General features: G+C 42.7%; 1 protein-coding gene and 1 long non-coding RNA gene across 20 annotated transcripts in view; both read left to right on the top strand.

The window, feature by feature from the left end:
• Nucleotides 1-21,660, top strand: part of CREB5 (cAMP responsive element binding protein 5) — a 424,373-nt gene that overhangs the window by 347,847 nt on the left and 54,866 nt on the right. The gene's annotated exons all lie outside the window — the stretch shown is intronic.
• On the top strand, nt 1,558-11,732 carry LOC146395051 (uncharacterized). Its single transcript, XR_014834073.1, has 3 exons — nt 1,558-1,593; nt 4,893-5,030; nt 7,833-11,732. It is a non-coding gene; the product is annotated as an uncharacterized LOC146395051 (long non-coding RNA).

The raw sequence follows: 21,660 nt of genomic DNA, 5'->3' as shown, positions 1-21,660 counted from the left end.
TAGAGAACAGCACAGAATTTGGAAAGTGAGCCAGTGCCCTTTTGCCTGAGTCTATGCCCAGGCTCAGAATGTGCTGAGGGTTTGGTATTGCTTCAGTGCCCTGGCCCCATCTGAAGGACCCAGCTCTGTTCCGAGAGCTGAGAAGGAGCATATCCACCCTCATCCCGGCCCTTGGCTGTTGCCTCTGCCATGAACTTGAGAAACCTTGATGCCACATTTCTGCCATGGCAGAGTGGAGCCCTGTGGCCCAGAGAAGACATGTCCATGCTGCTGCCTCCACCTGCTGCTCTCGCAGTTGGCTTGGTGCTGTTGAGGTAGGAGAAAGGCTTCCTCCTTGCCCCTGCAGTGACTGATGTGACCGATGCCACCTCTGAAGCAGTGCTGATGTTCTCCTTCCAGAAGTGGCGTGATTAGCAAGACAGTGAAAACTGCTGTTTTCTAAGAGACCAGCGAGAACCACTCATCCAGGGCTTTCAGGGTTGTCATTTTCATGCTACCCAGGATCCTTCAGCTCCCTGCTTTTGCCCAAGAACTTGTGCTTGCTCTGAGAGCCTGCAGGAGTGCTCCTGTAGGAAGTCCAGTTCCATGCTAGCTCAGTGCCTGGATGTGCAGTCGCAGAGCTTGACTAAATATTTCCTTGTTCGGAGGGGAAAATAATAGCTATCTCTATCTACCCTTTTGTCTAACTACTAAAAACGTGCTGAAGCATTTCCTTTAGAAGTTGGTCTCTCTCAGAGATATAAAGCTAGTTTTACATCAGGCTCCCTCTTTTTTTTAGTGTTACATGAAAGTTTCACCAATATTATTAGTGATAATAAATTCTCTAGCAACCTGAGGGGAAAGAAATTTTGGTACAAAGGCAGCCTGCCTGTACCTTTTTCATTCTATCCCACCATGTCAAGCAGCAAGAAAAATTAGGTTCAACGTGGCATCTATCTGTAGCAGCCCATTTTAGCACCAGCAAGGCTACTTGAATTGTGTTTGGGGGCTAAATTGTATTATCTGAGACCTCGCTGCTCAAAGTGGGGCTTCTGAGCTGGCAGCATCAGCATCACCTGAGAGCTGGCTGGAGCTGCAGGATCTCAGACCCCACCTCAGACTTACTAAATGCAAAGTTGCATTTAAATAAGATCCTCTGGCATTCCCATCGTGGCGCAGTGGTTAATGAATCCGACTAGGAACCATGAGGTTGCGGGTTCGGTCCCTGCCCTTGCTCAGTGGGTTAACGATCCGGCGTTGCCGTGAGCTGTGGTGTAGGTTGCAGACGCAGCTCGGATCCCGCATTGCTGTGGCTCTGGCGTAGGCCGGTGGCTATAGCTCTGATTTGACCCCTAGCTTGGGAACCTCCATATACCGGGGGAGCGGCCCAAGAAATAGCAAAAAGACAAAAAACAAACAAACAAACAAACAAACAAAAATAAGATCCTCAGGTGGATCACAAGAAAGTGAGGTGAACTGGTTTTGGAACCTTTGAACCTAGGGGAATTCTAGCCAGGGAGAGGAATATTTTGAATTATCCACTGTACTCCAAGGCTGCTAATTAACTTTAGCATTTATGTTATAGAAGATGCTTCTTTCCTGTCAAGTCCTTTTGTAGTTGGTCCCTGACTTGTCCAATCTTTTAAAGACCCCCTTCAGTTTCTAATGAAGCTTAATTGATTAGCTCTATTTGTGAAAAGCTCAGGCCCTAGTAAGTACACATTCCCGTTGGGTACACAACTAAATAGTTTATGAGGTAATTCGTATTTTAATGTCTTTCCTAATGAGCCCTTTCAGTAATGAAATCCCCTGAGACAATGTTACTGGTTTATAGACAGTTCTTAGGATTCTGCGGAAGGAAGGAGCTGGAAGCTTTAGGATCCAGTGTAGAAAAGAGTTTCAGTGCAAAACAGGTCTAATTTTTTTTCTCAAGAAAAAAAAATGTATACTTCCTTTTTCATACCTTATTTTATAAATGTTTTATAAGCTCCTATTGTCTAAGTTGTTCTCCATATTAGAAGTAAGACTTTCTTTCCTGAGGCAGTTCTGGAACTCCTTACTTCTGCTGTAAGCAAATAATATGAAGGCTGCCAACTTGTATCATCTTATATGAACAAGAAGGACAGATGGAGAAGAAGCAAAAAGGGGACACAAACCACAAACATGCGTGCACGTGCATGTGTGCACACACAGAGCACCTGGTTGGTGATCTGATGATCTTTCATTGTCTGTATTTTACATATTCTCAGCAGCATCGTTTCTATAATAGACGATGAATGCATCAATCACTCCTCATTAAGGCTAAAGCCAAAATGAATCCCATAATGAGAAAGAGGCATTTAGAACTGCAAAGTGGCTGAACAACAAGGCACTTCTCTGCATCGAGGCAGAATTCTATCCACAGGGAGGGACAGCCAATCCCCTTTAAGGGAGGGAGGCAACCATGTCATATGGATTTGCTGGCAGCTGTCTGGAACCTGTCACATTGAAGGGACTCACCTTCCTGTTTCCAGGGCCAAGCAGAGAGACGACATTCACTCTTGAACCCTAACTTGAAGCCAGATACCCAGGCAAGGAGGACCAGCCCCCGTGCATTTTTTCCAGTTCCATCCTCTGAGGAAGTTTCAGACCTGGGCTGGGCTGGCCTGCTGACAGGACGCCTGTGGCCTGTCCTATAAGTGATGGAGAGGCAAAGCTTGACCCTACTTTCCTTGACACAAAGATCAAAGCCTCCCAGCTCATAATGGACGATGAAAAACAGTCTTTGTTTACCAGTGTTCCCTTTCATTTGTGAACCGCTTCCCTCCCTGAAGGCACACGCTTTCTCAGCTGGATGAAGGAGGTGGAGGAGATCCTGAAAGGTGTGGGGAAGGCCCTTCTAGAATCACAGTTCAAGGTGGTGTGGTGTTGTCTGTTCCTGTAGGAGAAAAGCCAGCACAATATGACAGGGTCAATGGATGTATTCCAGTTGGGCCTGTGGCCATGTGGCTGGCTTCAGATGATGGTTTGTTACCTGATGGCGTTGGATAAGTAGGATAAAAAATAATGACTTAATAGGCCATGTTTTCATAACATGTCTGTAGGTCACTTGGAACAGGAACAGTGAAGAGCTGAAGTGAAGTGTTTTGTTTTGTTTCCCTGCAGCCCGGGCTGCCTTTGTGGTAGTCTAAGCAAGTCCACATCTATACAGGGCACACTGAAGGGTAAATTCCTAGATCTGTGGGCATCTTGGCAAACAAAGGCAAACAAAGAGATGTACAGGACTCTTTGGAAGTTCAAGTTGTTACTCTGGTTGTCATCCTAAGAAAGAATAATGTGCAGGTAGGGGAAATCTCTGTCCTCAAAGCCAGAGTTGGCGATCTTGAGGGCAGAGCCTGCCTTCTGAGTGTGACCCTCTTGCAAAGAGAAGAGGTGTGTCCTGGCCAAGAAGGATGAGTTTCTATAGCTCAATGCTGTGAAACAAGAGGAATCTCAGAGCTCCGAGAAGACTCTTCAGTGCCCTGAGCAGGCTTTGTGGGGGCAACTTCATTCTTGAGAAATGAGACTTCATTATCCATGGAACAAATGAAGCTAGAATTTGGCGCTGGAGGATATTGCTGACTTGACTTACTACGAGTGGCATGCTGGGGAGGAAAAGAAGCCGGCCTGTGCCCCAGCATGCAATCAGGATTTCAGAATGGCTTGTAGGTCTTGGCCCTGCAGACAGCGGGCTTGTGTATCTCTGTGAGATGTTGCCTGGAAAGGAATAAAATCAAAGAAGGGAGGAAAATCTCAATGCCTTTTTTTTTCCCAGTGACACAGCTGCTTTTGTGCAGAGACAGAAAGCAACCCGAGAGCAGGTGGCTGTGATTTTTTTTTAATTTGTTTTATTTGACAATCAAGGAAGATGTAGTGCATTTGAAAGTTCATGCTTCTACTGAAGCTACTGGTAGCCAGTTGCAGCTATTCTTGAGGAAGAAACTAGAAAGGGAGGATTTTTGAGCAGAATTCAAGCCTGGCCTTAAAAGGCCCCTGTTCTCTAGGTATTTCAGCATCTGTGAGCACCCAGGCCTCAACACAGGGTGGTAATTTCAGCACTGTTCAACTTCTCGCCACAATGTTCTGATGAGACAAGTCAGCTCCTTCCCATTTACTTATGAGTTAATTGGCATTTAAACTCAAGTCTCTAGGCCAGTGATTTATTTTAATAATAAGTTAGCCCCATGGCAGGCCCATGACTTCATGACTGCAGCGGTGGAGAAAGGGCACACTGCCCTGATGGATGTCTCAGGGCTGCATGTGGCTGATTTACAAGGCGCTCCTCTGATCTGAGTCACTCTTGCCTCCTCTGCTTCAAGCCTCATTGGGTGGCACCCAGCTGTTGGGGGGTCTACCTGCTTAAAGGGACAGTGAAAAGAAGTGGGGGTTGAATACAAGTAACTGGGAGGAAATTATTCTTGAATAAGAAATCATTGGCTCCTACAAATTGCGAGGGCAGTTCATACACTGGCCATATCAAATCAGTTTCCATATGTTCATTGTATGTTGCCTTTATTAAAACAAAGACCGTAGATGCTGGCATTAACTCAGACTTTAAATTATTGTTTTGAGTTCTATCAGATGTTCTCTGCATTTTATAGGTCTCATTACAACAATGTCCATAATGATGGAATCAGCCAATTTTTCAAGGCAATCTTTAAGGTTATTTCATGTTTACTAGGTTGCTAGGGGTACCTAATACATAAGTACCAGGAGAAGAAGTGTTTAATGCAGTTGCCAGGATTTTGTGCAAGATAAATAATTTTACATGTCTCAGAAGTAAAATCTAATTGGCCAAGAAGCTGGCTAAGAACTGTAATTTGACATCATTCTTGGCAACTAATCTTTTTTTTTTAATGTGCATAATATAAAAATATATACTATATCCTTTCTAGATATATTGGACCCCAAATATAACTTTTTTTTTTTTTGTCTTTTTGTCTTTAGTTGTTGTTGTTGATGTTGTTGTTGCTATTTCTTGGGCCGCTCCTGTGGCATAAGGAGGTTCCCAGGCTAGGGGTCGAATCGGAGCTGTAGCCACCGGCCTACGCCAGAGGCACAGCAACGCAGGATCCGAGCCGCGTCTGCAACCTACACCACAGCTCACGGCAACGCCGGATCGTTAACCCACTGAGCAAGGGCAGGGACCGAACCCGCAACCTCATGGTTCCTAGTCGGATTCGTTAACCACTGCGCCACGACGGGAACTCCCCAAATATAACTTTTAATAATAAACCTATGTATGCAAATGATCAAGTATTTTTCCTAACTGTTGGTCATAGTAATAGATAGCATTTCAAATGGAATACACTTTTTTCTTTTTTTCCCTTAATGTTCTTAAAATGAGAACATATGCAGTGTGCGTGCATATTATAAAGCACAAGTGATAAGACAAATACCCGTGAAGCCCCAGCCCAGCCCCAGAGCTAGGTCAGCAGTCATTTCTAACCACCTGTGTGCTCTTCCGCATCCCATCCTCTGCCTCCCCCTTTCACCACTATCCTGAGATTTGCGCCCATCAGTCCTTAGCATCTAAAAAATTGCATCTACCTAGGAGTTCCTGCTGTAGCTCAGCAGGTTGCAAACCCGACTGGGATCCATGAGGATGCAGGTTCAATCCCTGGCCCCGCTCAGTGGGTTAAGGACCCGACATTGCCGTGACCTGTGGTGTAGGTCACAGATGGGGCTCAGACCCTGTGTTGCTATGACTGTGGTGTAGTCCGGCAGCTGCAGCTCTGATTAGACCCCTAGCCTGGGAACCTCCATATGCTGCAGGTGCAGCCCTAAAAAGAAAACAAACAAACAAAAAAAAAAGCATTTATCATGCATATGTGAGTTTTGTAGCAACAGTATTTTTCATTTTGCTTGTCTTTAAGCTTTATATGAAATGGTTTTCGTATAGAGTTATCTGGACTTGCTTTTGCATTCAACATGAAACATGTCTGATAAGAAAACTCATGAATTTCATTTTAAAAGAATCGGATAGCTCTGTGTTAAACATTTTAAAACCCATACGATAGGTATCTGGTATACAAGAAATATAAGAAATACGATTTAAGCCTTAATGTGAGATATGTAATTCTTTCCTTTTGGAGTTAGAGATGCTTGTAGTTTCCATACTTATTATGTTTTAATTAGTAAAAGATGATTAAAACATATGAATTAAGTCTTATTTTGATGTTTCTGCAATGTGGTAATTAAAGCCAGAGAAGATATATTTTCCATGATACACTTTCACCTAATTAGCATGAAATAATTATCAAATTAAATACTCATTTTAAATATGTAATTGAAGTGTCATGAGTTGAAATCTAATTTTTTGGAATGAATTTACCAGGTAATGAAATTTCAGGCTTCCATCAGCTTTCAGAACTGGCCAAACACAGGCCTAATTATCCCTATGGAATCTTTCAATTATCCCTCTGGTTGAGCACAGATTCTGCAAATGTTTAAGGGCAGAAAGAGGATAGTTGATAATCTCACCAAGAATTTAAATGGCATGTGCCCGGATGAACTGTTTTGGTATAGATTCTCGAGGCTTCTCCTAAACATCAAGGCAACTTCTTTCTTTCCTCATTTGCCAAAAAAGGAAACAGTTTGGTTGCTCACAAACCTGGCAGGTATCAGGTAGCACACAGACTGAACATGGGCCCGTGGGGAAGGCGTGGAGGAGAGAAATGTCCCTTTTTCCTATGTGTCTTATTCATTAAGATGCCGTTCTCAGCGTTCTACAAAAGCCATGACTCTGTCCTGAAGGGGTGGACACAATAATCATTTGGTGAGAAGAGAAAAGCTGACATATTTGGAATTTACCTCTTGGCCATGTGAAGAGCCCCTGGATTTTGTCTCTGACATGTTCTCAGGTTTCTGTAAAGACAGGTTAAATGAGCCATTTCAGAATGGAGAGTAATTTTGCTACTCAGTCATGGAGTTACAATCATCTGAGAGGATCCAGTGCCTTCCAGATAGGACGTGCCTCTTTATGTGAAATTTGTTATGTTATAGGTGCATAGTTTTTTCCTTTTCATTACTAATGTCACAATTTAAAAAATGTTTTAGGAGTTCCTATTGTGGCTCAGCAGGTTAAGAACCTGACAAAATCTCCTTGAGGATGTGGGTTCGATCCCTGGCCTTGTTCACCGGGTTAAGGATCTGGCATTGTCGCAAGCTGTGGCATAGGCCACAGATGCTGCTTGGGTCCAGGACTATGATTCCACTCCTGGTCTGGGAACTTCCATATGCCACAGGTGCAGCCCCCCCCCAAAAAAGTAAAAATTAAAATAAAAAATTAAAGAAAAATGTTTTACCTTTTATTGCGGAATAATTTTAAACTTACAGAAAAGTTGCAAAACTCTATGGAGTTCCCATATACCCATCATCAAGCTTTCCCTAATGTTAGCATCTTCTATAACCATAGGATTATTATCAAAACCAGGAAATTAACATTGTTGCAATGCTATTAGCTAAACCCACAGACTTTTTTTTTCATATTTTCCCATTCCCACCCCCCACCCCCCGCCATTAATGTCCTGTTTCTGTTCTATCCCTCAACTGAGGATCTCACATTGCATTTCGTTGTCTTGGTCTCTGTAATCTATAACAGTTTCTCAGTCTGTCCTCCGTCTTTAAGGAACTTGATGTTTTTAAGTCAAGTTACTTTAGAGAATGTCCCCCAATGTATGTTTATCTGAGGTTTTCTCATGATTATTGAGATTACGTATGTTTTGTTTTGTCTTTTCAGAGCTGCACCGTGGCCTATGGAAGTTTCCAGGCTAGGGGTCAAATCAGAGCTGTAGCTGCCAGCCACAACCACAGTCATAGCCGCAGCAACTCAGGATTCAAGCCATGTCTGCAACCTGCACCACAGTTGACAGCAACACTGGATACTTAACCCACTGAGCAAGGCCAGGGATCGAACCCATGTCTTCATGGACACTAGTCGGGTTCGTCACCGGTGAGCCACAACAGGAACTCTTGAGGTTAGGCGTGTTTTAGAAGAATATCCAGAGGTGATGTTGTGCCCTTTCCTCGGTTTCATCTCAGGGGTAAGTACTTCATGATGATAGATCTTATTACTCGTGGCGTTAGCCTTGATCGTTTGGTAAAGCTGGTATCTGTCAGGCTTCTCCACCATTAAGTTAACCATCTTTCTCCTTGCTATTAACAACGGTCTCAGGAGAATATGTTGAGACTAAGGTACTCCCTGTTTTAAGGAAGATTTTCACATAGAAATCCAAACTTGTGAAATAAATACTGATGTAATTTCCTGCATTAACAAAGGATTCTTCATTTCCCCAAAGGATTCGCAACCAAGATTTCATTTTTTTTTTGTTTTTTTAAATCATGATAAGTAATTTATTTTGATGTTCATAAATCTGCAGGTTGACTGAAGATTTCATTTTAAGTAGCAATCTCAGTTCTAGTCTCTTTAAAATACCGCTCAAGAAACCTTGAGTTATACAACTCTTTGAGGCAATATCTTTTTTTTAGGATAATATATGTCTGTTCCAATAAGGCACGAATGTATTCACATCCCCTTGTATGATTAGAAAACTAAGTAGAATTTCTCATACCTGGCAGGTCATTGAGAGAAGGAACTGGTGTTTATGTTCCACTCTTTATCCTTTACTGAAAGGAATCTTTTGTTGTTACTGTTGGAAATAGTTAGGAGACTAAGGAAAAATATATGGTTTTTGGTCGAAAATGTTTTAGATGCTGTTCTGCAGCATACTTAATACCCAAGTGGATAGGCTAAGAGGATTTCAATTATTTGCCACCCATAGTGGGGATTCTCTTCTCCGGAAAGCAAATTGGCAAGATGCACCAGGCCCTTCGAGGTTGTTCATTAGCCTTGAAGATATCCGTATCCTTCAGTTCTACCTAAAAGAATAAATTCAACAACATAGTTGCAGAGCTAGGTAGAGCTCTGTGTTCAGGGGTCTTCACTACCCTGCTATAGAAGGGATTGGGAAAACTGGGTAAATGCCCAACAACAAGCAAATAGTGCAGGGCTACACCACAGTTAAAATTATGTTTTCAAAAAACAATGGCAGGAGGAAATGTTCTGGTGATCACAATAATATACAATGTGAACAAAAATAGAAATAATAGTGTTTATACTGTATGTCCCTAATCTCCCTGTCTGTCTCTCTCACATAAACACACACTGCCCTCCCCCCCTCAACACACATACCAGGTAAGATATACCAGAAATTTATCTTTAGGTGTCAGAATCATGAGGGTTTTTTTATTATTATTTCTTCTTTATGCTTGTTTTTCAACTCTTTTACTCCGGGTTTCTTTTATTAACAAGAAAAAGATATTTTTGAGAAGTTGAAATTAGCAATAATTCCACAGGTATCCTTTGGGGGACCAGACTCTTTGAAACTTCTTTCTAAGTCCTCTTTCCAACCCTGAGTCGCTTACAACCTTGAAAGTAACTGAATGCACTTTCTGAGTTTATTCTAAATACTTGTTAGCATGTGCACACACATGCTCAGAGAAACCCAATGAACCTCTTGGTTAAATGAAAAATGAATAAAAGTTTAAAAATTAGATCTGTATTTCAAGGAAAGTTTCAATATCTTTATTTTCCAAGGTTGACTTTCTAACAGTAAATAGAAAATCTGCGGGATCTAAAGATTATGGTACAATAAAAGATGAGAGAAGGGTAAATCTACCAGGAAATATAGATTCCCCCCCCCAAAAAAAAAGGTAGAGGGGCATGCTGAATATTTTTTCTATTATTTTCTTCAAAGTTAGTCTTTAAAATTAAACTTATTTTTAAAAATACTCATTCAATGCCATGAAATTGCAGAAAACCAAATATCTAGCTTTCATTTTTTAATCAAAGAGCCTAAATATTCATGTTTATGTGACTAAATGAAACTTTTGTATGCAGGGTTTCACTCCATCTGCATGAATAGTAGCATTGTGGTGGGGTGAGGTCACTGCAGAAGGGAAAGTGAGGTAAGAACACAGCTGAGTCTACAGGCTTTTCTGCTGCAGGGCGCACCAGCTCCTTCTTAAAGCCACAGAACTGCCATTCTCACACCAAAGGCCCTCGGTTTGTTTGCGCTGGGCTGCAGCACGGCTCGCCTGTGTGCCGTGATGCCCCGTGGGTCATGCGTAACTCAAGTGATCCACGAGAGAAGCAGAGGTGCAAGGCGGTGCCCGTGGCCAGAACCGCAGTAGCGGATGGTTTCCGTCCTCGGAACATCCATTCTGGCCACCTGCTCTCAGAGGAAAAGATGATCCCATCAATTTCCGACAGCTCCGTCGCAAGACCCAGGAAGGAATTTGGCTGTCGTTAGGTGATGCCACTGGGGTGTGTTGCCCTCCCAAGCAGCAGCAGGCTGGCATGTCAGAGCTAAGTCACCAGCAGTGTGGTTAAAGGTGCACTTCAGTTCATATTTTACCTACGGTTCCTACCAACTTAGAGAAGTCAGTTGCCAAGAGCGTGCTGGCAGACAGCCCCTTGCCAACATCATCATCTTATTAGAGCTGTGAGAACTTGAAAGAAAACCCACTCCTTCCCCTCAGCCCCCAACACGCTCTCCAAGATTTTTGCCTCCTGCTTTACACTGGAGAGAGATCTTTCACTCTGCACTTGGCATCAGGCAACATCCAATTTAAATAATAAGATATTTTAAAGATATGGATACCAAGCCTTTGCTTGTATCTGCCTTGGTAGGTGCCATGATACCAAAGATAACATCAGCTTCTAAAAGGCTCTCCAGGAAAACTCTCTCACCTGAGGTCTGAGCTTACAAACCCCCATCCCATACAGCGGTAGCCCTCTCCGAACCTAACTTGGAAGAATGGGTACGATTTGATTCTTTAAAATGATCACATCTTGTAGATTGCATCCAGGATTCAGTATTGAGGGGAAACGACTGCTGAAGGTTGCCTAGGTTTGTTAGTTGTACGAGGGGTACAGGATCCATGCCCTTGAGGAGATTATAGCCCCGCTAAAGTCGGGGAGCAGGAAGTTAACGCCAGGCGGTTTGTGACCAGTGTACCACAGGCATGCTATCAGGACGAAGTGCTGTAGAAATTCGGAGGAGGCAAACATGCTTCTGGACCACGTGGACCTGGCGCAAAGACCTGGTAAAGGAAGCAGGTAGGGCATTGAAGGAAGAACAGACTCTGGCTCCCCTGGTTGAGGAAACCATATGAAGAGAGAGGTTGCTAATGCCTTCTTGGTAACAGCTGCTCCCGATACAAACTCTCGAGTCGATGCATCAACTGACAGGTGACTGACTCTGCGTTCTGGCTTGAGCAGTAGGTAGACCTGTTGAGGGGTCGATCTGTGTGAAGGAGACGGGGAGGTCCCTTGGCCAAGGCACGCTGGGTGCTAGCCAGACCCTGGAGGCTCTGGAATGCCAGCCTGAGGAAACGGTCATTATCTTTCAGGCAAGAATGAGTCACTAAGGATTAAGAGCAGGGAGGGACAGGATGAAATCAGCTTTTCTGGGAGATGAATCTGGCAGCAATGTGCAAGAAGCACATATCAGCTAATCATAATAAGGAAGAGGCCGCACTGGGTTAGGAATAGTACAGGTTCCGTGCTGGGCAGCGTTAGACCATGATTAAGGATGAACTCTGCTCACTGCTGGTAGTGGCTGCAGAGCAATGATCTGGGCAGCGGCTCACTATGAGAAAAATGAAATGGACACTGCCGGCCAGACACCCAGCTCTCTCAAATGTATATGTTTCAGGAAAAAAAAAAAAAAGGAGTTTGCTCAGCTGTTAATGAACCTGACTGGCATCCATGAGGACGTGGGTTCGATCCCTGGCCTCCATCAGTGGGTTAAGTATCTGGCATTGCCATGGTTGTGGTGTAGGTCGCAGACATGGCTTGGATCCTGCATTGCTGTGGCTGTGGTGTAGGCCTGCAGCTACAGCTCCGATTGGACCCCTAGCCTGGGATCCTCCACAGGCCGCGTGTGCGGCCCTAAAAAGACCAAAAAAAAATGTACAGTCTCAGGGGCTAAAGGGTATTTCCGAAGTGTTCAAGAGATCTCTAAGTCCATTTGTTCGTTCATTCCTTTAGCAAACATTTGTTCAAACCTGCTGTGTGCTGGGCACTGAGATAGCCCCTCAGGGTATAATGAGAAGCAGCACACATTCTATCTTCTGCAAGAACTTATATCTAGAGAGTTCCTGGTGTGGCTCAGCAGTAACAAACTCGACTAGTCATGAGGATGCAGGTTCCATCCCTGGCCCCACTCAGTGGGTTAAGGATCTGGCATTGCTGTGAGCTGTGGCGTAGGCTGGCAGCTGTGGCTCCAATTTGACCCCTAGCCTGAGAACTTCCACATGCCCTGGGTGTGGCCCTAAAAAGGCAAAAAAAACAGTAAAATTTAAAAATAAAGAAAAAGAACTTAGATCTAATCATTATAGAGTTTTGTACAGAGAGTAGGAAGGTGCAGGCGCCCACAGCTTACAGCCTACGTCATCCCACTCTAGGCAGACCCGCTTGTCTCGAGCGACTTACACATCAGCTGGGAAGCACTTGCTGGCCTTGCAGAGGACCCAGTCCCCTGTGGCCCTACGCAGAAGAGAGACAAGTGCAGTGGGGGGCAAGTCACAGCCAGAGGAAGGGCCTTCCAGCTCCCTTTCTCAGTCAAAAATAACCCGGGTCTAGGGAGTTCCCGTTGTGGCTCAGTGGTAATGAACCCGACTCATATCCATCAGTATGTAGGTTCGATCCCTGGCCTCGCTCAGTGGGTTAAGGATCCGGCATTGCTGTGAGCTGCGGTGTGGGTCGCAGACGCGGCTCGGATCCCGTGTTGCTGTGGCTGTGATGTAGCTGATTCGACCCCCAGCCTGGGCACGTCCATATGCCGAGGAAGTGGCCCTAAAAAGAAAAAAAAAAAAGTAGATTGTGTCTAAGTACCTCTTACATTTCAGTGGGATGGAGACCTGTTTATTTTGCACTTAGAAAGGAATCTTTTCCAGAAGTTTGAGAACCCAAACTTCCCTGGCCAACATGCTGGCTGTTGGCCTTCTCCAACGCAGCCCATCATCTCTGGTTATCATTTTCAGCTGCAACCAGATACTTCAAAGTGCATTCCTGATATCCAGAGACATTTGTTGGGAGTTGACGGCAGTTTTCAGAGAAAGAGAGCGAGAGAGGGAGGCAGGGGGTGGGGCAGTTGGCCATCCTTGCATCCCGTTTAAATTGCTGGTTACGACCCAATGGTTTTATGGAGAATTGGTTCAGGCACTCACCTTTCTAATGTTGTATGACCAACCATTAATAAATGAGTTTGACAGTCCGCAGTCTGTGGGTGACACGTCCCAGATTACACACAGTCAGTGCCCATCACGTTGCATTATTGCCGGTTATCAGTTATCCATGCTCGTTTTTGTCAGCATCCTGTTCAATAGTGTTTTCTCTGAGCCAGGCACCGTCCTAAACGCTTTATAGATATTAGCGCCCTGCATCCTCATAACAATCGTATGAGATATGTACGGATACCATTCTTATTTTATAGAGGAGGAAACTGAGGCACAGTTTAAATAGCTTATTCAAAGTCATGCAGTCACACAGGGTAAGTAGCAGAATTGACGTGTCACCCCAGGAGTCTCACTGCTCAAGTTTATGCCTTTAACCACTAGGCTGCCATTACAGTGGAAAAAATAAAAATCATAAAAAAAAAAACAAATGCAAAATACCCCCAAAACAATAGGCAGCAATATGAGCTGAAATAGAGAAGAGTAACAGTGTTAACAGTACTAGGGAGAGTAGTTGAGTAGCAGTGGGAGCAGTAGTGTAGTCGTAGCATTATAGTAGTAATCGTGTGGCAGCATCAGCATGCACAGGAGGCGCAGTGGGAGCATTGTGGTAATTATGTTGGGGTATCACAGGCCCACAGCATGGCAGCAGCGGTGTAACAGTCGCAGCAGTGGTTATAGCAGCAGTAACAGCAATGGTGGGCATTGTGTTGCTGGAGTATTGTAGCAGGACTACCGTAGGAATGATACTCTTGTAGTATTACTGGAAGGAGCAATGTAATGGGAGCAGCCACCATGGCCTCTGCCATTCTGGTCCCTGTAGTCCTTTTAGAGATGAAGCTATTGAGGCTAAGAAACACCTAATAACTAGCAAGTATCAGAGCAGGGTTTGTGCCCACGTGTACCTGAGTCCTTTGCTGTCTCTTAGAATGAACACTTAAGAAGTAAACAGCTGTCCCTGCAGCCTGTAGAAATCCCTGCTCAGGGGTGTGTGAGCCACGTACAGCATGGTGCTTGACTTCTGTGGCTCAGTGGCGTGGTTCTGTTGTGGCTGTAACCCTTGGTTGCATCTCTGTCAAAGGCGAGCTACCGGTTTGCTGGGGTGTAGCAGGTGCACGCGAGGGCTGGTGCATGAAGGGAAGGGAGTATGTTGGGGAAAGCCAGGCGAGGTAGTTGTGACGGAACGCACGTGTTGGTTCATGAGACAGATCAACCCAGTAGCCTCCGACGCTGCTGGGCTCTGAGCCCCCCAGTCTGTCGGTCACTGAGTCAAGCCCCTGTGAAGTGCCCCCACCGCTTAGAGCAGTAAAGACTGATTAAACATGTTTATATGTAATTTGAAAATGGCTCTTTCAGGAAATGTGCGGTTCTTTAAAGGCACTTTAAAACCTGAGATTTTACTTCAGTTTATTTACATGCTATAGCCCCAAAGAGCCCGAAGTGGAGCCCAAAGTCCCGTGATGTATGGAGGCCTCCAGGAGAATTGTCAGAGCTGTTTTATATATTTTTACTCTATCAATATAGCCTTTCACAGTTCCTAATTAGTTTTGTTAGTTGACTTACAGAAAAGTGTATTTAAAGTGAGACGTCAGTAATTCCACCGAGGGAATGGCATTAGTGAAAAGCACAGCGTCAGGAGGCCAATGGGAGAGCAATTGGTTCCGTCCTGAGCACCCCGAATTTGTACTGGGAGTGATTACCTCAACTGTTTCCTTTGTTAGAACACACTTCTGTAGAAACCGCTAGAGATTATCCAGGCAATGGATGTGTGTGTTTTTGTGTGGGTATATAGGCACACTCACACATGCACAAACCTCCTTTTTTTTTCCCCCTTAAAACAAGAAAGTAAAGATTAACTGAGGTTTGGGAATACCTACCCAGGGTACTTCTGTTAACAGATATATCACAGCAATTGTATTGGAAACTCAACTGAGTTTGGGCTAAGGTACGGCATGTCTTGCCAAGTAGAGAGGAAATAGCTCCAAAATAAAGAGAAGGAGCAATGAAATATAAATTTACCCAATTCTGACATGCACTTTTGCCAGATGTGTGAAGTCTGACTTTGGTTATTTATACTTACGTGGGATTTCTTAGAATAACGTATTTGAAGAATGCTGTCTCAGAGTTTCAATAGCCAGAGCAGATGGGCAGCATACTTTTGAGGTTCTTTCAGCAGATACGTGTGTGCAGTCTACCAGAAATTAAAGACGTACAATTTGATTTTAACACTGTACACAATCATGCAGATCAAACCGTGTTCCTTAAATGAGGGCTTCGTTTGCTTTATTTCCTGCTAAGTTTATCAAGCGGAGCCTTGGCTGCCCGTGTGTCTAGCTAAATAAGTTCACTGCAAAACCATTTCTGCTCATTTGTGCTCAGGTTTGGACGGCGGCTCACTGGCCTTTGTAGAGAGGATGCAGAATAGGAAGGTCATATGTCATCACTCCATCTCGTCTCTGCTCCTGCAGCCTTGGCCATGGGAACTGATGGGAATGCATGTACCAAGCAACTTTTCAGAATGCCTGACATGGTCAGGTTTATGTTTTTCTGTGGTGTGCCGTGGTTGTTGATTATGTGGAAGAAACGGAAAGCTTGCCAATCCGCATCGCTAATGCAAGTCTGACTAATGACATCAGCAGTAAACTAGAATTTAGCTTCTAACCACATACAAATAGGTCTCGGGCTGCTGGTTATGCTATGATGTCAGCCCTGTGCCCCCTTCATTAGCTGATGTGCTTTTCAAGGTAGATGCCAAGAGAAAGAATTTGGTTTTGTTTTCCTAGTGCACAAAACATGTTTTGAACAATAGAAATCCTTCTCTATCAACAGTTTTCTGGCTTGTTGATTTCCCAACTCTGTTAATTACACCCTCTGAGTCTGTATTTCCAGGTCTTTATTAGAACACAACATTGCCTACCGGAGAGTTGATTTCTAAATCAGATTGAGTTTCCACACACACACACTCACACACACACACCTCTCTCTCTCTTTCCTTTCTCTGGAGATTCCATTGGGTATCTACGTGTGGCAGCAAAACCAGACCAGCCAAATTATTCTGCACTTCTGATGCATCCTGACAGGTTAAGACAGTGGCCTAACCAGTGAGGAAGGATGTTTACTAGGTCCTACTGATGATACCACCTTGAAGATGCGAGGGGATGATTCAGACCTTCCAGAGCTCTTGCTTCAGCCAACGCTGTCTCTGCACATTTGTGTTCATCTGATGGGCAGTCTTGCCATAACTTCTGCAGGGCACATATTATCATTTGTGGCTGTCTCTTTGTGAATCAGCATTTACCTTATCGGTTGCCTGTTTTGCCACACACATCAAAATTATTTATTAAAAGGCATTTCACTATGATATCGCTTATATGGGGAACCTTTAAAAAAAAGGATACAAATGAACTTATTTGCAGAACAGAAACAGACTCACAGACTTTGAGAAACTTATGGTTACCAAGGGGGACAGGTAGGGGACTGGGATTGGACTATACACACTGATGGGTATGTAATGATTGGCCAACGGGGACCTGCTATATAGTATAGAGAACTCTGCCCAATATTCTGTGATAATCTGTGTGGGAAAAGAATCTGAAAGAGAATGGATGTGTGTGCACGTATAACTGAATCACTTTGTTATAGAGCCAAAATTATCACAACCTCATAAATCAACTCTACTTCAATAAAAGTTTTTTTAAAAGGCATTTCAGTTCAAAATATAGCATTGACTTACGAAGATGTGGCATGCAGCACAGATCTGTGTCTAGAGACAAGAAGTGATAAAAGAAGAGAAATTTTTAAAAAGAAAAAAGAAGCAAAACCTTCGTAGGGCTGATTTTCATATCCTTGCCTGTATAAGCCTACACAGCTATTTTCTTGGCACAGAAACAAATACAAATGAAATTGTTGCTGAATATAGAAGAGAGAAATGCAATTAGGTGTCATAATAGCACTTTTCATTTTTCAAAGCACTTTACAAATGCTAACTAATTAATCTTCCATAATATTTCTCGGTGGCGGGAACGTGCCTTCCTCCACTTGTGCGGAGAGGAGCACGTTTGGATGCCCCGCTCACGGGAGGACCCGGGGAGACTGTCTACCTACGATTCCCCCTGCTTCCCGCACATTCCACCACAGGGAGTATCATCAGGTGGGGAACTGCAACAGCCCGGAACACACTGACGGGCTTAGAAACAGAGACGAAGGCGGCACACACTAATAGACAGAAATGCCAGAACAAGCTGCGTATGCCTGATGATCTCAAGTTCAAGAAGAGAAAAATGCAGATAGATAGAGGAAAAATTCAGATGTGTTTAAAGGTAGTCGTTTGCTTAGGGGTGAAATGTGTTTCTGAGAGCAGAGAAGGGCCAGGAGGAGACCACAGATGGGGCTCCATATTTGCAGGTAACCATCAGTGGGTCCTGGGGCACGTTATTAACTGCTCTGAAGTTTCTTTGCCTATATCGTGGTGGGTGTCAAACCAGATCTCTAAAAGTCCTTTTCTCCCTCACATTCACGGGTTTCTGCCTGAAGGAAAGGGTGAGTGAATGGACATGTTTCCATTCTTTGGAAGGGTCCTAGCAGAATGTTTTCCGAGTGGCTGCCTCTCTAGCTGCTGAGCTGCGACGTGGTATAAATCTCCAGGCAGTCCATTTATCTAATTAAATTTAAACTCCAGACTTAATTAAAGATTTCTCTCTCACGGGGCAGTCCCCGTATCACAGATGCAAATAGGGTGGGGCTTTTTCAGGTGGAGAAAGTCATGTAGCTAATATTGTATATGATGGGGAGAGAGTATTTGCTTCTGTATGTGGTCATTTTAAAAGTGTGAGGTGTGTGTGTGTGTGTATCATTTCTCTTGTGGAAACACGTGTGTGGGGGGGAGATAAATATGATAACTTCATGAAAATAAGCCAATGGTATATGCCAAGAGTTGAGAAATTTTCAGCGATCCCTTAAATATTTATCCTTTTCCAAAATAGTGTGATTCTGGTTGGTTTTGGAAGCAGAATAATTTTTAGAAGTGAACTTGTGACATAAATATAAAATAGTGAGAAACGTGTGAGTCCAAACTGTAACCTAACTGGTTGAGGATAAAACTGACCTCATTCTCTAACTTCTTGAGGAAGAAAGTTTGTAGTGAGGAGAAAGGTAAATTTATCAGCCAAGATATTAAAATTATAGCTTTCTAGATTTTCTCCAAACAATCCATGCCGCATTGCAAGGATGCAACCCAAATTTATTTGTTCTTTAAACTTGGTTTTCACATTTAGCATCAACTATTGTTTGGACCGTCAATTCGAATCAGCTAACTTCAACAACTCACATTTCAAATAAAATCCTAAGGGAACAAATGTTTACAAAAAAATTTTAGTGTGAACAGAATTTTAGCGATTTAGACGTCAAAATGATGAGCTTAAATTTTCAGGTCACATAGATTAAATTACTTTTAATTTTAAAAGAATTTTCAGTACCTGGTGTTTGGTGGTTTGAGTTTTACAGCCAATACTTATTAAAGAACTATTTGTTGTTGTTCTTATTATCAACATGGACAAGGACTAGAAATTGTATATGCAGCATTCAATGCAAATAGCTTGCTGACACACAACTAATGCTATGGAACTCACAGCAAACTAATGCTGTGATGTAATTTTAGTGGCCGTTTTATCATTGTTTCTCGCTGCTCACTACACACCCAGAATTAATGCACGTCTGCATCTTGAACCCTCCATCCTACTCAATACAAAAAATAAAAATAAAAACTTGATAAACCTAAGTATATTTTTCTGTTCTTCAGCAAAATTGTTATCTATCTTAAACTCTGGACCTTTTTTTTAGACTCTCAGATGACCTCTAGATAGTATAAAACTGAGAGCACATTTTTTTCATTCCTTTATTTCCTCATACTGTCTTAGTGCTCTGTTTTGCTTTGGAGCTCAGAGATGTAATAAATCTGTTAGAGAACCTTGGCTTTAATCACTCATTCATATATAATACTTGCCTTCCAGAGGATCTTATATCTAAAATGTTCAGCTGAAATGTGGGACTTGTTTCTTACCTTTGCAGAGTTTTATCCAGGGAAGATACGGATTCTCAGGAGCTTCAAAAAAGGTGGGAATTGGGAGTTCCCATCATGGCTCAGTGGTTAACGAATCCGAGGTTGCAGGTTTGATCCCTGGCCTTGCTCAGTGGGTTAAGATCCGGTGTTGCCGTGAGCTGTGGTGTAGGTTGCAGATGCGGCTTGGGATCCCACGTTTCTATGGCTCTGGTGTAGGCCAGCGGCTACAACTCCGATTCGACCCCTAGCCTGGGAACTTCCATATGCTGTGGGAGTGGCCCAAGAAATGGCAAAAAGACAAAAAGACAAAAAAAAAAAAAAAAAAAGTGGGCACTGTAATGGAAGACTAACCTTGCTTAGTGGCTCAAGTGCCTTTATCAGCTCCAGAGTTTCTTGAGTATGATCACATCAGAAGCTGTCTTGTTTTTCCCATGAACTTTGCCGCATGATCTGTTCTCCTCTTTAAAATGAAAACATTCCCGCTCTCATAAGCAAGAAAATCTTTTACATAGACCTCTGCCTTCTTAGTAATTTACTAACAGATATTTGTATTATGAGGTGTGTCTGCATTAAATAAGCATATTTACCTCACTTTTGGAGGTGCAATAGGTGCTACTTCAAAGGGAGTCCCTTTTTTCTTTCTGTAATTTGTTTTTTCTCAAGCAAGGCCACTATTTCTTAAGAGCTTGGGATGGGAAGAAAATTGTCGTCTTCAGGACTATCTTGGGCTTGTTACTTTAGTATTTCAAGAAATCTCTAAGTTCCCCTTGTAGTTAATTGAACACCTTCCACGGCTATAACCCCCGTTATCCTGCCACACTTCAGCCTTGAACATTGGTCCTGAGGCAAGGCACAACTTTTCTTTCCCCAGTGCTTAGTTATTTTACAGCATAGGCCTGACAATAAGCAGAGCCCTTGAATATATTTTCAGTGGATTTTCAATATTCTTATGAATTATCCTGCTCTTATTCTGGGATTTCGTGATTGATAACAGATATATTTCTATTAGGAATGTTTGCTGACTTTTTTCCCTATTCGTAAGACTTGAAAGCATGATATAATCAGGAATGTAGAGATTGTTTTGCTTGGCATAGTACAGAAATACATTCGTGGTGCTGGAGATGTGTTTTTCAATACTGGCTCAATAGCTATAAAAACTTTTTTTTTTCCATTGACCTGAATTCACCCCAAGTTCTCTATCATTTTTATGTCACTCATTATTTTTTAACAAATTTCAACCGAACTATAAATTATATAATGTTAACCTTATAACAAATTGCACAGTGTTATAAACAGGCCAGAGCTGAAAGGCAGGCACAGTCCTGAGTTTCTTTTAAGAAGAGTGACCTAGAAGTTGACACTTCTAGTCTACTGCTAGCCATCGGGGCTTTGGATGGCAAACATAACACTTTGCCAAGCTGTAAAATTCATGATGTTTAAGAGAAAGATCACAACTAAAACGAGAGGGTTTATATGTATAAATATTTGCTTGGTGCAAATATTCCTGTTGGATAGTCTTAGACCATTTGATTCCGGTGGGTTAAAGAAAGTCTGAGCCATAATTTATTTGTTTTCTATTTTCATAGTATGCTTTTCCACTTTTTAAAACTCTTTGCAAACACTACTGGTTTGTAAAGCTGTTATCTTCCTGTGAGAAATAAAATCCCTCCTCATGGATTGACTGTTACATTTTGAAACGTGGGTCAGCTTTACATGTTTGAAAAAGTGAGACCTTCTTTTCTTCTTTTCTTTCATGTTTAGATACAAATGTTGAGGGTGTTTTCTATTTCTCTTGCTGTGAAGAATTTATTTCTGAGAATGGCAGGATTTAGAATGGTCCCTGACACCCTGTTGATGTCACATAAATCCTCTTTAGTCACTTCCATCTTATCTGACCCAACACAACTTGCCTTCACATCGTCTTCCAGAGGTGTATACCTAACGAAGTTTATAGTCAGATTCTCTGCTCTTATAGCCAGGGAATAGCTAAGACCTTGGTCATTTTCATGGTGACACACATGAGCTGATTATCTCACTGTTACTTATGTGAGTGACATTTGTATTATTTTGAATTATAATATTTGATGGCAGACTTTATTACAAATTAGCCTTTGAATATTTCATCTCTTGTCACATGTGCCATGATAGAAAACCATAAAGGGTGGATGCAGTGGTAGACATTGTCCATAGTCTGGTCTGATTTTCTCAGACACAATCAGAGTTCTTTGTTAAAGGTCAGTAACACAAGAGTCTGTATTTCTTAGACGTTCTACCCTTGCCTAAATCTAGCTCTTCAAACTGTAAAAATATTTATTCAAGATTCTTTATAAACTTTTCATTCAAAGAGCCAGAATTGCATTTTA

This window comes from Sus scrofa, chromosome 18 (genome assembly GCF_054392235.1).
Source record: "Sus scrofa isolate SSC_HxYL_T2T_F1_AM1 chromosome 18, Sscrofa_HxYL_maternal_Yorkshire_Landrace_v2.0, whole genome shotgun sequence".
In the NCBI taxonomy this organism is placed as follows: domain Eukaryota; kingdom Metazoa; phylum Chordata; class Mammalia; order Artiodactyla; family Suidae; genus Sus; species Sus scrofa.
This window is presented reverse-complemented; position numbering and strand designations above follow the sequence as displayed.